The sequence below is a fragment of the Setaria italica genome, chromosome III (genome assembly GCF_000263155.2).
Source record: "Setaria italica strain Yugu1 chromosome III, Setaria_italica_v2.0, whole genome shotgun sequence".
Classification (NCBI taxonomy): Eukaryota; Viridiplantae; Streptophyta; class Magnoliopsida; order Poales; family Poaceae; genus Setaria; species Setaria italica.
Genome location: NC_028452.1, coordinates 24,036,197 through 24,038,409, shown reverse-complemented (window position 1 = coordinate 24,038,409; position 2,213 = coordinate 24,036,197). Strand labels below are relative to the sequence as shown.

The 2,213-nt window shown below is 55.5% G+C and overlaps 1 pseudogene; it reads left to right on the top strand.

The window, feature by feature from the left end:
- The first annotated feature begins 379 nt into the window (after positions 1-379).
- Positions 380-2,213, top strand: LOC101762417 (annotated as a pseudogene).

The following is a 2,213-nucleotide window of genomic DNA, read 5'->3' as shown; positions in this document are numbered from 1 at the left end:
AACAAGAGAAAAATAACCTGAGAACGTGTAAAGACCCGGAACAATACACAAGCATTTCTACTAGTAGATATATACACAACGACTTGGGAATTCAAACTAAAGTATTGTACCTTGTACTATCCGACTATTTTAGCCTATACATACACATGCAATCGTAGCGAGCTAAGATAGGAGTCACATTCTCCTAATCTCTCTTCTCTCACGTTCTCCTAATCTCTCTTCTCTTCTCTTTATCTCTCTACTTAAAAAAACCAATCTTGTCTCTCTTTCTATCTATCTTCTATCTTTACCTATTATTAAAGCAAGTAACGCCTCTGCCCGGATTTTCGTACGTCGTGGTCATTTTGCAAAAAAAACCCTGATGTTTTGTGTAATCAACCCGCAGTCCATTGAAGGCAGGAAGAGGAGGGGCTGCCGGCTGTCCACGCACTCCGACGCCTCCGACGGCGGGGCGGGCGACGTCCGCTACAGCCGCCGCCGCCGCCGCCGCAACTCCCCGTCCCCGATCCCCTCCCGCTCGCCGTCCCGGTCCCGATCCCGATCCCGCTCCAAGACCCCTCCCCCCAACCTCCGCCCCAACGCCGCCGCGCTCTCCTCCACCCCCACCTCCGCGGGGGCCGACTTTGCGGCCGCATCCGACTCCGATGCCGATGCAGGCGGCGGCCGCGGCCGCGTCTCGTCCCCTAGGCGCAGGGACCGCAAGGGTGCCCCCCGCGACCGCCTCGACTCCGATGCGGACGCCGACGCTAGCGCCGGCGGCCGCGCCCCATCCCCGAGGCGCCGCCGCAAGCGCTCCCCCAGCTTCCACTTCGACTCGGACGCCGACGCCGGCGGCCGCGTGCCGTCCCCGAGGCGCAACCGCGAGCGCACCCCCCGCCTCCACTCCGACTCCGACTCCGACAACTCCGCGGCGGCCGCCGGCTCCGAGGACGACGGCGCCGGCGCGGGCGACGCCTCGTCGTTGCCCCGCGCGCGTCGTTCCTCCCGCATCGAGACCTCCAACATCAAGCCCGTCAGCACGCGCCCGATGGAGGCGCCCCGCCGCACCCCCGCCGGGTCCTCCCAGCGCCGCTCCAAGCGCCGCCACAGCTCCCGGCGGGCCTCCCCGGAGCATCAGAAGCGCCCTTCCCGGGTTTGGAGCCCTGAAGACGAGATCACCATACTGAGTGCCCTCGTTGAGTACCGTGCCAAGAAAGGCCAGCTCCCGGCGTCGATTCAGGACACAGGCAAGGTACACAGCCAGATTAGTGGTCAGCTCACTGCTAATGCGTCCACTACCCAGCTTAGTGATAAGGTTAGGCGCCTGAAGCATAAGTACAAGTTGCTGTTCACCCGTGCAAGGAATGGACGGGATCCTGACTTGCCAACGCAGCATGAGCATGATGTCTATGAACTTAGCAAGAAAGTATGGGGATTTAAGAGTGGTGATATCTTAGGAGGATCTCATGCATATGAGGATACTGGAGATGCGGAGAGCAATGAGGAGCAGGAGATTGAAGAGAGTGATGATGCTATGGAGAATGGGTGGGAGCACCATGAACGGCCGAGCAAGAAACCAAAGGCATTTAGATTTGAAAATGGCAATGGCAATGCACTTGCGGCTGTGGGTAGGGCTAGCCATGGCAATGGTAGTGGGAGAGATGATGCTGAGAAGGGAAAACAAATGTACCCTTACCTGTGGGAGGCTGTTGCGGAGCTATCGAAGGAGCACCCGAGCGGACCAATATTCAGAAAGGCATTTGGTGTACTTGAGAAGTCAAAGGCACAAGCTACAAGCTATGGAGGAGAAGCTGCGGAAGTTCAGAATGTCAGAGATAAGGCAGCAGCTGCATCGGATGGACCTGATGAAGGAGACAATGCGGATGGTGCTTGATGCACTGGAGGGTTCATACTGATTAGGTTGAATTTGACGAACTGCTGGATTCTGGAATCTGTGGTTCGGTGAGTATGTTGCTCAAAAAGGGGACCTAAGTCTTCCAGTTGCCTAGAATAGTCTTGGTCTAATGTTATGGATATATGGTTCGTTGTTCTACTTTTGTGGCGAAGGATATGATGTCCTTGATCCCAACTAAACCTAGATCAAGGAGTTATGAACGCTACTTGTTATCCACCCAAAAAGGTTATGCTTTATGTGCTTAGGTGCTAACTTATGCCTATTTGTCATGTTGCTGCTGCTATGTTTCTGTTTAATGTTAATTACATCTTTGGCTATA